The sequence below is a fragment of the Salvelinus fontinalis genome, chromosome 26, assembly GCF_029448725.1.
Source record: "Salvelinus fontinalis isolate EN_2023a chromosome 26, ASM2944872v1, whole genome shotgun sequence".
In the NCBI taxonomy this organism is placed as follows: Eukaryota; Metazoa; Chordata; class Actinopteri; order Salmoniformes; family Salmonidae; genus Salvelinus; species Salvelinus fontinalis.
Window position 1 is genome coordinate 44,859,608 of NC_074690.1, and position 13,437 is coordinate 44,873,044.

General features: G+C 45.3%; 1 long non-coding RNA gene and 1 pseudogene across 1 annotated transcript in view; both read right to left on the minus strand.

The window, feature by feature from the left end:
- LOC129824430 (EEF1A lysine methyltransferase 4-like) overlaps window positions 1-13,437 on the minus strand; it is a 92,953-nt pseudogene that overhangs the window by 41,272 nt on the left and 38,244 nt on the right.
- The window catches only part of LOC129824431 (uncharacterized), a 36,854-nt gene continuing 29,801 nt past the window's right edge, over window positions 6,385-13,437 (minus strand). The window contains exon 2 of the long non-coding RNA XR_008754752.1: window positions 6,385-6,896. This is a non-coding gene — a long non-coding RNA (uncharacterized LOC129824431). The remainder of the gene's footprint in view (window positions 6,897-13,437) is intronic.

Sequence of the window (13,437 nt, forward strand, 5' to 3'; positions counted from 1 at the left end):
GTGGGTGGTGCAGTTGCCGTACCAGGCGGTGATACATCCCGACAGGATGCTGTCAATTGTGCATCTGTAAAAGAGGCTTTTAGTTGCCAAGCCACATTTCTTCAGCCTCCTGAGGTTGAAGAGGCGCTGTTGTGCCTTCTTCACCACACTGTCTGTATGGGTGGACCATTTCAGTTTGTCAGTGATGTTTACACCGAGGAACTTAAAGCTTTCCACCTTCTCCACTGCGGTCCCGTCGATGTGGATAGGGTGATGCTCCCTCTGCTGTTTCCTGAAGTCCACGATCAGCTCTTTTGTTTTGTTGACGTTGGGTGAGAGATTATTTTCCTGGCACCACTCTCGCAGGGCCCTCACCTCCTCCATGTAGGCTGTCTTGTCATTGTTGGAAATCAGGCCTACTACTGTTGTGTCATCTGAAAACTTGATGATTGAGTTGGTGTGCGTGGCCACACAGTCATGGGTGAACAGGGAGTACAGGAGGGGGCTGAGCACGCACCCTTGTGGGGCCCCTGTGTTGAGGATCAGCGAAGTGGAGGTGTTGTTTCCTACCTTCACCACCTGTGGGGCGGCCCGTCAGGAAGTCGAGGACCCTGTTGCACAGGGCAGGGTTCAGACCCAGGGCCCCAAGTTTAATGATGAGCTTGGAGGGTACTTTATTGTTGAATGCTGAGCTATAGTCAATGAAGAGCATTCTTACATAGGTATTCCTCTTGTCCAGATGGGATAGGGCAGTGCGATGGTGATTGCATCATCTGTGGATGTATTGGGGCAGGAAGCAAATTGAAATGGGTCTAGTGTGTCAGGTAAGGTAGCGCTGATATGATCCTTGACTAGTTTCTCAAAGCACTTCATGATGACAGGAGTGCAACAGGGCGATAGTCATTTAGTTTAGTTACCTTTGCTTTCTTGGGTACATGAAGAGTGGTGGACATTTTGAAGCATGTGGGGGCAGCAGACTGGGAAAGGGAGAGATAGAATATGTCTGTAAACAGACGGAAGCCACTCCTCAGTAAAAGGCACAAGGCTTGGAGTTTGCCAAAAGGCACCTAAAGACTCCAGACCATGAGAAACAAGATTCTCTGGTCTGATGAAACCAAGATTGAACTCTTTGGCCTGAATGCCAGTTGTCACATCCGGAGAAAACCTGGCACCATCCCTACAGTGAAGCATAGTGGTGGCAGCATGAAACTGATGAACAGCTGATGAAACTGAGTTTGCACAACCTAAGAATTTCTACACAAACTGTCAGAAACCGTCTAAGGGAAGCTCATCTGCGTGCTCGTCATCCTCACCAGGGTCTTGACCTGACTGCATTTCAGTGTCGCAACCAACCTCAGTGGGCAAATGCTCACCTTCGATGGCCACTGGCATGCTGGAGATAGGGATGGCGGTGGGGTTATGGTATGGGCAGACATAAGCTAGCGACAATGAACACAATTGCATTTTATCAATGGCAATTTCTATGCAGCGATACCATGACGAGATCCTGAGGCCCATTGTCATGCAATTCATCCACCGCCATCTCCTCATCTCTTCACCATGATAATGCACAGCCCCATGTCGCAAGGATCTGTACTCAATTCCTGAAAGCTGAAAATGTCCCAGTTCTTCCAGGGCCTACATACTCACCAGACATATCACCCATTTTATGTTTGAGATGCTCTGGATCGACGTGTGCGACAGCCAGTTCCAGTTCCTGCCAATATCCAGCAACTTCACACAGCCATTGAAGAGGACAAAAATCCACAGACCACAATAAACAACCTGGTCAACTCTATGCGAAGGAGATGTGTGAGGCAAATTATGGTCACACAAGGTACTGACTGGTTTTCTGATCCACGCCCTACCTTTTTTTTAAGGTATCTGTGACCAACAGATGCTTTTCTGTATTTCTAGTCATGTGAAATCCATAGGTTAAGGAATTTATTTCAATCGGCTGATTTCCTTATATGAGCCAAAATTGTTGCAAATTGGGTTTATATTTTTGCTCATTATATATTTCTGCCAAGACACGCTTTTTAAAAGGATAGAGCAAGATGAACAAACACATGGATACCATTTTTATGTCTCAGTTTGGAGGAAGTTGCTAACTAGCATGAGCACAATAACTGGAAGTCTATGGGAACAGTCATAGCGCTAACGCTAGTTAAAAATGGCTCGCGGAACTACCTTCCAATTCCCTCAAACTGCGCGCAGAGCCATACAAATTGTATCCATGAGTTCACCTGACTCTGGGTGAATTGAAAAAGTGCATCACTGACAAAATCTCACACTAATATCCCTTTAAGATTAGTGAGAACAGAGCGAGCAGGGCAGCGAATGAGAGACACGCTTGCTCATCGTTATCTCTGAACAGTACAGTGGTGCACGTCAGTAATATTTCAGATGCTGTCAACACAATACCATTTTCAGTAGAATGAGTAGCATAGAAGTAGAATGAGTAGCATAGAAGTAGAATGAGTAGAATGTTTTTTTTTAAAGTCACAAAAAAAAGTGACCCTCTGACAGTCGTTCTACAAAAACACCTCCCAGGAGGCATGCCGCCGGATCCCCGCAGCAAAGAGAAGTGTGTTCCCCCCCGCTACCTTTGTCACCGCTGCTGAAAGAAAATCCTAGGGGGAAACACCGTCTACATACTGTACATGTAATATAATCTCTGATTAATCTGGCTCACCTTCCAGGACATACGTGTGAGCACGACACAGAGAGTCAAACATGCACGCACACAGTGCAATAGGCCTTACAGTATTTCCCATTGTGCTGCAGTACTCCCCAGGCAGTCAGCCAGACGTAGAGCCGGATGATCTAGAGTTACCCTCCTCATTATGTTCCAACTTTTGGCCTGTCATTATTGTTGCATGCTGGGAAAATTAAGTGACAATACATTGCCTCAGCGGGAAGGGGGTACACAGTCTAACGAAGACACACACACACACTGTCTGGCCCAAAAAACAACACAAACAGTTACATCACAACAATACTGCAACACTGAAGGGACATTTCAAGTTGATACTGAACATATAGGCCAGGAGGATCTGTCTGCTATGTCAGTGTGTGGTTTGATACATACACACACACACACTCTAGGTAGGGAAAAGGACAGACGCATTGAGTAAATTTCAATTAGCCTCCCACAAGGAGCACGTCTGTGACAAAGCACAGGCATGCTGAAGACACGTGCGCACGCACGCACGCAACCCCTACACCGTCACAAACTCAAGCCTAACTGCTGAGTGTTCTGCATCAATAGAATCAAAGTCGATCCTCAAGGGCCTCTATTGTCTGTATGTGCACACACACACACACACACACACACACACACACACACACACACACACACACACACACACACACACACACACACACACACACACGCACACCACCTGCTTAAACACTATGGATCCCTGAAGTGGGTAGTGAGGCTTGGTGCAGGATGATCTGTGTTGGATATCAAACCTATTGATCACGACAGGGAGGAAGGCATGGCTGAACACTGTGACATGGCGTCACGGTAACGGTCACAACACATTTCATTTACATTTTTTTGTCATTTAGCGGACGTTCTTATCCAGTAACTCTGACAGTCGGTGCATTCATCTTAAGGTAGCTAGATGGGACAACCACATATCACAGTCATAGTAGTTGCATTTTTTACTCAGAAGTCAGCGCTAGTAGGACGAGACAAGTGTGAGTGTCATTGCAAGAAAGGCAAGGGTCAATGTCATTCACCCATGGGCTTTTAACATAGTGAGAATTCAAACCTTCATACATACAACTATTGTATAGCGTTTTAGGCCTATTTTTTCCGGCTTATATTAAATCTAAGAAATCTAGGCCCTTTGTACAGCACCATAGTTTGGCAGAGTTTCGACCATAGAGAAGCTCTGAGGATGAGTCAGTGGTAGTTAGCCAGTCACAGACAGTGTGAAGAATTAGACTGTGATTCATGTCTCACCCTGTTGTCTGCTGCTGCATTTTTTAAATTGATTTTAGTTAACCTTTTATTTAACTAGGCAAGTCAGTTAAGAACAAATTATTATTTATAATGACTACCTACACCGGCCAAACCAGGACGACGCTGGGCCAATTGTGCGCCGTCCTATGGGACTCGGCCGGTTGTGATACAGCCTGAATGGTAAAACACACTTCCTCCATACGCATTTAGGTTTCTCTCTCCCTCTCCGACTCCCTCCGTCTCTCTCTCTTTCTCAAATAGATGTTTTATCTCAACAATACTAACCTGTTTAAAGAAAGGTTAAATAAGTGAATCGGTGAGTCGCGTCAGCCTTGGAATTCAAGGATGGGGTTGAGAAGAGAAAAGAGGCAGATGAGGTTGAGAAGGGAAAAGAGGCAGATGGTGTTGAGAAGGGAAAAGAGGCAGATGGGTGTTGAGAAGGGAAAAGAGGCAGATGGTGCTGAGAAGGGAAAAGATGCAGATGATGCTGAGAAGGGAAAAGATGCAGATGGGGTTGAGAAGGGAAAAGATGCAGATGATGCTGAGAAGGGAAAAGAGGCAGATGGTGTTGAGAAGGGAAAAGAGGCAGATGATGCTGAGAAGGGAAAAGATGCAGATGGGGTTGAGAAGGGAAAAGATGCAGATGATGCTGAGAAGGGAAAAGAGGCAGATGGTGTTGAGAAGGGAAAAGAGGCAGATGATGCTGAGAAGGGAAAAGAGGCAGATGGTGTTGAGAAGGGAAAAGAGGCAGATGATGCTGAGAAGGGAAAAGATGCAGATGGGGTTGAGAAGGGAAAAGAGGCAGATGGCGTTGAGAAGGGAAAAGAGGCAGATGATGCTGAGAAGGGAAAAGAGGCAGATGGGGTTGAGAAGGGAAAAGAGGCAGATGATGCTGAGAAGGGAAAAGAGGCAGATGGTGCTGAGAAGGGAAAAGAGGCAGATGGTGTTGAGAAGGGAAAAGAGGCAGATGATGCTGAGAAGGGAAAAGATGCAGATGATGCTGAGAAGGGAAAAGAGGCAGATGGCGTTGAGAAGGGAAAAGAGGCAGATGGCGTTGAGAAGGGAAAAGAGGCAGATGGCGTTGAGAAGGGAAAAGAGGCAGATGGGGTTGAGATTGGAGGAGAGGAATGAGGAGAAGTGGAAGGATGAATGTAGTGATGAAGGGTGATATTTGTAGGAGTGAAGGAGAGGTGTGGTGTGGGATGTTATGAAAAGGATAGGCTGGATAGGGTGATGAAAAAGGAAAAAGAGGAGACCTGGCATTGATAGCATGATGTAGTTTTGGGACTCTCTCCTTTCCTCCTCACTCTCTCCCTCTTCCTCCTCGCCCTCTCTGTCTTTTAAAATCTCTCTCTCTCTTCCTCCTTGCTCTCTCTCTCTTACCTCACTCCCTCTCCTCTCTCTATTGGGCATCTTTGCTGGAGCGCTGACTCTGGCTCTATACCTGATAAGAGAGAGCCAGCAGAGTGCTGAGTCTCTTTCTAACACACACACACATGTTTGTTTTACTATCTTTGTGGGTACAAAACAATTGAGTCTCATTCTAAATCCAATTTTCCTGAACTCGTAACCTAAACCCTAACATTAACCCCAAACCCTAACCCTAATTCCTAACCCTAACTGCTATCCCCTAACCCTAAAACGAATCCCTATGCAAAATGTCCCCACCTCAGAATCTTCCTTGTCTTACTATCGTTGTGAGGATTTCTGGTTCCCAGAATGATAGAGACACCGGATAAGTAAGACAAAGCCAGTCAGAGTGCAGAGTCTGGCACAGCTCACTCATCTAGTGGCACAGAGCTGAATCACACTGAGTCATCAACACATACACACAAACATACACACACACACACAGAGGGACACTCACACGTACACAAACACACACCATGCACACACATATGATGCACATGCAGTGTACATTGTGAAGGTAGAGTTGCTGTTGACCTCCGTCAGTTATAACCTTGTGAGAGTAGATATAAAGGCTGAATTTAATAACCTCCCCCCAACAAACAAACAAACAAACAAACAAACAGACACAGACAGACAGACAGACAGACAGACAGACAGACAGACAGACAGACAGACAGACAGACAGACAGACAGACAGACAGACAGACAGACAGACAGACAGACAGACAGACAGAGTACTGGTTGTCCTGCCAGAGTGGAGGCTGTGATATCAGAGGGAATCTTTGGGTGTTCTCTTCCCAAGATACAGTAGCAGGGAATAAAGACAGAGCCTGAAGATTAAAGAGCTTATTTATAACAATCTGTACACAGAGACACACAAAGGACCAGCTGGAGAGAGGAGCGTGTAGAGAGCCTGCTGTATTGTGACCTTTAAAAATCTGCTTTTTCAATGTTAGTCTTAAAAGCTGGGAGGGAACTGTAGACACACACACACAAACAAAACCAGACGCACACTCACATACAGCTAATTTTCATAGAGCCAGTATTTTAATCAAATCAAATCAAATGTATTTATATAGCCCTTCGTACATCAGCTGATATCTCAAAGTGCTGTACAGAAACCCAGTCTAAAACCCCAAACAGCAAGCAATGCAGGTGTAGAAGCACGGTGGCTAGGAAACACTCCCTAGAAAGGCCAAAACCTAGGAAGAAACTTAGAGAGGAACTAGGCTATGAGGGGTGGCCAGTCCTCTTCTGGCTGTGCCGGGTGTAGATTATAACAGAACATGGCCAAGATGTTCAAATGTTCATAAATGACCAGCATGGTCAAATAATAATAATCACAGTAGTTATCGAGGATGCAGCAAGTCAGCACCTCAGGAGTAAATGTCAGTTGGCTTTTTTAGCACGTCCGGTGAACAGGTCAGGACAGAACAGTTGAAACTGGAGCAACAGCAAGGCCAGGTGGACTGGGGACAGCAAGGAGTCATCATGCCAGGTAGTCCTGACGCATGGTCCTAGGGCTCAGGTCCTCCAAGAGAGAGAAAGAAAGAGAGAGAGAAGGAGAGAATTAGAGAGAGAATACTTAAATTCACACAGGACACCAGATAAGACAGGAGAAGTCCTCCAGATATAACAAACTGACACTAGCCCCCCGACACATTAACTACTGCAGCATAAATACTGGAGGCTGAGACAGGAGGGGTCAGGAGACACTGTGGCCCCATCCGATGATACCCCCGGACAGGGCCAAACAGGAAGGATATAACCCCACCCACTTTGCCAAAGCACAGCCCCCACACCACTAGAGGGAAATCTTCAACCACCAACTTACCATCCTGAGACAAGTCCGAGTATAGCTCACAAAGATCTCCGCCACGGCACAAAATAAGGCGGGGCGCCAACCCAGACAGGAAGATCACGTCAGTGACTCAACCCACTCAAGTGACGCACCCCTCCTAGGGATGGCATGAAAGAGCACCAGTAAGCCAGTGACTCAGCCCCTGTAATAGGGTTAGAGGCAGAGAATCCCAGTGGACAGAGGGGAACCGGCCAGGCAGAGACATCAAGGGCGGTTCGTTGCTCCTGAGCCTTTCCGTTCTCCTTCACACTCCTGGGCCAGACTACACTCAATCATATGACATACTGAAGAGATGAGTCTTCAGTAAAGACTTAAAGGTTGAGACCGAGTCTGCGTCTCTCACATGGGTAGGCAGACCATTCCATAACAATGGAGATCTATAGGAGAAAGCCCTGCCTCCAGCTGTTTGCTTAGAAATTCTAGGGACAATTAGGATGCCTGCGTCTTGTGACCGTAGCGTACGTGTAGGTATGTACGGCAGGACCAACTCGGAAAGATAGGTAGGAGCAAGCCCATGTAACACTTTGTAGGTTAACAGTAAAACCTTGAAATCAGCCCTTGCCTTAACAGGAAGCCAGTGTAGGGAAGCTAGCACTGGAGTAATATGATCAAATTTTTTGGTTCTAGTCAGGATTCTAGCAGCTGTATTTAGCACTAACTGAAGTTTATTTAGTGCTTTATCCGGGTAGCCGGAAAGTAGAGCATTGCAGTAGTCTAACCTAGAAGTAACAAAAGCATGTATTAATTTTTCTGCATAATTTTTGGACAGAACATTTCTGATTTTTGCATTGTTACGTAGATGGAAAAAAGCTGTCCTTGAAACAGTCTTGATATGTTCGTCAAAAGAGAGATCAGGGTCCAGAGTAACGCCGAGGTCCTCCACAGTTTTATTTGAGACGACTTTACAACCATCAATATTAATTGTCAGATTCAACAGAAGATCTCTTTGTTTCTTGGGACCTAGAACAAGCATCCCTGTTTTGTCCGGGTTTAAAAGTAGAAAGTTTTCAGCCATCCACTTCCTTATGTCTGAAACACAGGCTTCTAGCGAGGGCAATTTTGGGGCTTCACCATGTTTCATTGAAATGTATAGCTGTGTGTCATCCGCATAGCAGTGAAAGTTAACATTATGTTTTCGAATGACATCCCCAAGAGGTAAAATATATAGTGAAAACAATAGTGGTCCTAAAACGGAACCTTGAGGAACAACCGAAATGTACAGTTAATTTTTCAGAGGACAAACCATTCACAAAGACAAACTGATATCTTTCCAACAGGTAAGATCTAAACCAGGCCAGAACTTGTCCGTGTAGACCAATTTGGGTTTAAAATCTCTCCAAAAGAATTTGGTGATCGATGGTATCAAAGGCAGCACTAGCACCACTTTTAGTGAGTTTGGTACACATCCGGTGGATAGAGAGCCGTTTATTATGTTCAACATAGGAGGGCCAAGCACAGGAAGCAGCTCTTTCAGTAGTTTAGTTGGAATCGGGTCCAGTAAGCAGCTTGAAGTTTTAGAGCCCATGATTATTTTCATCCATGTGTCAAGAGATATAGTACTAAAACACTTAAGTGTCTCTCTTGATCCTAGGTCCTGGCAGAGTTGTGCAGACTCAGGACAGCTGATCTTTGGAGGAATACGCAGATTTAAAGAGGAGTCCGTAATTTGCTTTCCAATGATCATGATCTTTTCTTCAAAGAAGTTCATGAATTTATTACTGCTGAAGTGAAAGCCATCCTCACTTGGGGAATGCTGATTTTTAGTTAGCTTTGCGACAGTATCAAAACTACATTTTGGATTGTTCTTATTTTCCTCAATTAAGTTGGAAAAATAGGATGATCAAGCAGCAGTGAGGGCTCTTCGATACTGCACGGTACTGTCTTTCCAAGCTAGTCGGAAGACTTCCAGTTTGGTGTGGCGCCATTTCCGTTCCAATTTTCTGGAAGCTTGCTTCAGACCTCGGGTATTTTCTGTATATCAGGGAGCTAGTTTCTTATGACAAACATTTTTTGTTTTTATGGGTGCGACTGCATCTAGGGTATCGCGCAAGGTTAAATTGAGTTCCTCAGTTAGGTGGTTAACTGATTTTTGTCCTCTGACGTCCTTGGGTAGACAGAAGGAGTCTGGAAGGGCATCAAGGAATCTTTGTGTTGTCTGAGAATTTATAGCACGACTTTTGATGCTCCTTGGTTGGGGTCTGAGCAGATTATTTGTTGCGATTGCAAACGTAATAAAATGGTGGTCCGATAGTCCAGGATTATGAGGAAAAACATTAAGATCTACAACATTTATTCCATGGGACAAAACTAGGTCCAGAGTATGACTGTGGCAGTGAGTAGGTCCAGAGACATGTTGGACAAAACCCACTGAGTCGATGATGGCTCCGAAAGCCTTTTGGAGTGGGTCTGTGGACTTTTCCATGTGAATATTAAAATCACCAAAAATTTGAATATTATCTGCTATGACTACAAGGTCCGATAAGAATTCAGGGAACTCAGTGAGGAACGCTGTATATGGCCCAGGAGGCCTGTAAACAGTAGCTATAAAAAGTGATTGAGTAGGCTGCATAGATTTCAGTACTAGAAGCTCAAAAGACGAACACGCCATTTTCTTTTTGTAAATTGAAATTTGCTATCGGAAATGTCAGCAACACCTCGGCCTTTGCAGGATGCGCGGGGGATATGGTCACTAGTGTAACCAGGAGGTGAGGCCTCATTTAACACAGTAAATTCATCAGGCTTAAGCCAGGTTTCAGTCAGGCCAATCACATCAAGATTATGATCAGTGATTAGTTCATTGACTATAACTGCCTTTGAAGTGAGGGATCTAACATTAAGTAGCCCTATTTTGAGACGATCTCTTTCAATAATGGCAGGAATGGAGGAGGTCTTTATCCTAGTGAGATTGCTAAGGCGAACACCGCCATGTTTAGTTTTGCCCAACCTAGGTCGAGGCACAGACACAGTCTCAATGGGGATAGCTGAGCTGACTACACTGACTATGCTAGTGGCAGACTCCACAAAGCTGGCAGGCTGGCTAACAGCCCTGTCTATGTTGGTAGATAAGATGAGAGCACCCCTCCAGCTAGGATGGAGTCCGAAATCCAGTATTTCTGTGACTGGGCAGTAGCATATGGGCAATTCCATGGTGACAGAATTACGCTAGGACTAAAATGTTTCACTTTAAATGTATACCAAACAAAAAACACTGATTTCAAAGTTTCACAAAACATACACAACTCTTTTAACAATTCCCACAGAACATTTTACAAAATCACATTTACAGGAAGAGAGGTGCAGATACAACATTTGGTAACAGAATAAAACTAAGGGAGATTTTACCGTAATTCTGTGTGCGTGCATGCCATGCGTGTGTATGATCCAGCCTCCCAAAGGGCGGATGTGAGAGGGACAATGATGTCATGATCTGTGGTCAGTATTTCTTTGTTTACTCCAGATGGTTCAGACTAGGATCTGGGGAGAGTAAACTGACCCTAGGTCTGTGGTTAGGGAAAACTTTCACCCAGAATGCACTGCATAGTCAAAGAGCGGGCAGGGACAATATGGTATCATCTGGCTGTCTCAAATACTACTGTTGAACACTACCCTGGTTTGTAGTATGTTCCTTTACCACTGATTATTTTTGTGTGTATTTTTACTGTACTGCTATGTGGGCTACACACTATTTTGTTAATGAGTAATGGAAGTCAAATTATCATTTTACCTTTAATGGACAATACAGTTTCTAATCTAGAAAATCTTTTAATTTCTAACTCCGGTCCTACTCTACTCTCTACTCATACAGTAAGGCCCAGCATGGTGCTCTCATGTGCTCCCATGTGACAGTCGCAGTCAGATAAACCCCCCCCCCCCCCATCCTCATGACTTAATGTGGCGACGCTCCAGAGGGCTCCTCCAACTGCAAGTCATTAAAGTCTGGAAAGCCGTAACACCAAACTCTCCCGCCACATTTCCCGCCTGCATTAGGGACGAGATTAAAACCTTCAAAAAAGAGAGGGAGTCAGGGATGGAGGGAAGTTCTCAGAAAGATGAGAAGGGGGGGGAACTAAAATGCTTGGCGAGGGAGATTTCGCGGCCCAAAACTGGTTACATCATAAGTCAGAGGATGAATTTGTAATCATGGAAGAGAGGAGGGGGGGTGGAAGGAAGGAAGAAGGGAAGAGATGAGATAAGGGAAGAGGAGGATACACCAAAAAGAGAAATTAGAAAAATCTTACAAATACACCGATAATACACAAAATACCCGCCCGAGATGGAGAAAAACAACAACACGAAAGATGCACATACTGTAGGCCTCCACACTATACACACCTACACACACACACACACACCCACACACATGCATAGCCCCGAGGTGGCATGGTAAGTGAAAAGAACATAGAGCCGATTCTGTCATTTTGAACATCGGAATGAGAACATCCGTCTTTCTCAGTAGAGCACTGGAACAGTCCCCTAGTCTCTCTAACACCCTCTATATCCCTCGCTCTTGTTTCCTCTCCCCCTCTCACTCACTGTCTCACTGTCTCCATATCGCTCTCTACCTCTCTCCCTCATGCATTATATTATGTAACTTGATTCTGAGCTAGTGACTCCGAGAGAGAGGGGGAAGCGAGGGACAGAGAGACAATTTGAGAAATGGAGAGAGAGAACGAGACTGTGACAGGGGGAGAACAGGAGCCAAGAGTCGTGAGGAGCCCCTAGGGCAGAGAAAATGTACAGGAAGAGAGGGGGGGAAAGCACAAGAGAGGAAGGCAGGGGAGGTAAGTCAGACAAAAAATGAGTGACTGAGAACGGGAGAAAGCAAAGAGAGAACGCGACACATAGACCTTGTTAATGCTAGGAGCTGCCCCGAGGCAGAGAGAGGAGATGTAGAGACAGAGAGAGATTGATGAAGAGAATGAGTGACGGGGATAGGGAAAGAGACAGAGAGAGAGAGAGAGAGACGGAGGGAGGGAAAGCAGGGAGAAAGATCTAAGTCTAACTAAAACTGACATCATAGTTCAGAAATGCCAGCCATATCCACTAGCTCATTACATAGGGGGTAATCTTGACTTAGAAGTAAAGTCTTGTGTAATTGGTAAGATGCTTGATTAAGTTCTGGGTTCATATGTGTTGAGAGAACAGACCAGAACCGGAATAAAGAGCTCCACCCCCTCTCTTTGCAAGTTAAGGGCAAGTGTCCCCTCCCTTCCGAAATTTGAAAGAGCTGCCAGAATGACCAGGGACCGGAATGAAGAGCTCCACCCCCTCTCTTTGCAAGTGTTCCCTTCCGAAATTTGAAAGACCACTCGAAATCGTGATTTGTCCAAAGGACCGGAACTAATGCTGCTAGTTCTCACACATCCCGCTGGATCATGACATCATGACATATACCATTATGTTTACATAGTCTGTCCACGAGATATTACATGGGGGGTAAAAACGTTCAACCTAACATAGAAACTCTGCGCCCTAACCACCTGTCATCAAATAGTCATCAACCTAGCTAGCACATCACAATAGCACAAACTCCAATTGAAGGTAGACTCAGAGAAGTGACGTTGCCACGAGCAGCACCGCAGATATTGAAATGAGCAAGTGCAGACTTCGCTCTCATAGAGTCACACACAGTGTCTGCGCATGTGCACGGTTTGCTCCATGATTTTCACAGTGTGGTAGCCAGGGCAACAAAACAGAGGAGAAGTGTAGCATCGTGTTTCAAAGCTCTTTGTTGTTGCGGAAATTGACCCACTATGCAGTTTACTTTCTGCATGTACGTCATAGTCATTTTCCCCTCTGACATCATTGCACGTGCGATAGAACTGCAGTATATGTAGTGGATTGTTTTTTTACCATGATGCGTGACGTGCTGCTTGTCAACATTGGCCCTGGAGCGGACAGACTGCGGAGTCCATCTTTAAGCTAAACGTTCTCCCTCGTCTCAAGGACTCTTATTTCAGGGGATGCTGAGAGAGAGAGAGAGAGAGAGAGAGAGAGAGAGAGAGAGAGAGAGAGAGAGAGAGAGAGAGAGAGAGAGAGAGAGAGAGAGAGAGAGAGAGAGAGAGAGAGAGAGAGAGAGAGAGAGAGAGAGAGAGAGAGAGAGAGGAGAGAGAGAGAGAGAGAGAGAGAGAGAGAGAGAGAGAGAGACAGAGACAGAGAGAGAGAGAGAGAGAGAGAGAGAGGAGAGAGAGAGAGAGAGAGAGAGAGAGAG